The sequence below is a fragment of the Sinocyclocheilus anshuiensis genome, unplaced genomic scaffold (assembly GCF_001515605.1).
Source record: "Sinocyclocheilus anshuiensis isolate Anshui unplaced genomic scaffold, SAMN03320099.WGS_v1.1 scaffold68, whole genome shotgun sequence".
Lineage (NCBI taxonomy): Eukaryota > Metazoa > Chordata > Actinopteri > Cypriniformes > Cyprinidae > Sinocyclocheilus > Sinocyclocheilus anshuiensis.
The window spans coordinates 2023760-2024278 of record NW_015555741.1 but is presented as its reverse complement, the minus strand read 5'-3'; positions in this window follow the sequence as shown (position 1 = coordinate 2024278).

Sequence of the window (519 nt, the reverse complement as noted above, 5' to 3'; positions counted from 1 at the left end):
CAGGCTTACAAATCCACAAAAGAAGAGCAAAACAACATTATTTCCAAGGCTGTGACACAATCAGGCAGATTTACTTAGGTCTACAAGCGTAGTTTGTTAAAAGCGGCCCTGAAATCCTAGCTCAAACGGGAGAGCTTTGCTCTGACCCGGAGTACAGCATTATACCATAAGTGGCATTTAGCGCCTCTGTAAAATGCATGAGACAAGCATTCAGAAATCGATCTGCTGCTGAAAACTTAATCTCTCTCCTCCCTAACACTCCCGCTCAGGGACCCACCATGTCCTTTTTTCTATCCTTCATCTTTCATTTAATTTTTTGCCCCTCATCTTTCCCAGGTACCAAGAGTTTGCTAAATGGACACCTCTAGGGCTGTCAATCAGTTATAATAGTCATTTACTGTGCTGAACCCAAAGTTTAAGTCCATGGAGGAGCATGCTGGCATTTAATGGATTACTCGAGAGAAAGAGAGAGAGGCAAGTCTTATGATGCACAGCCACTGACTGAAGTCTGATGAAGGG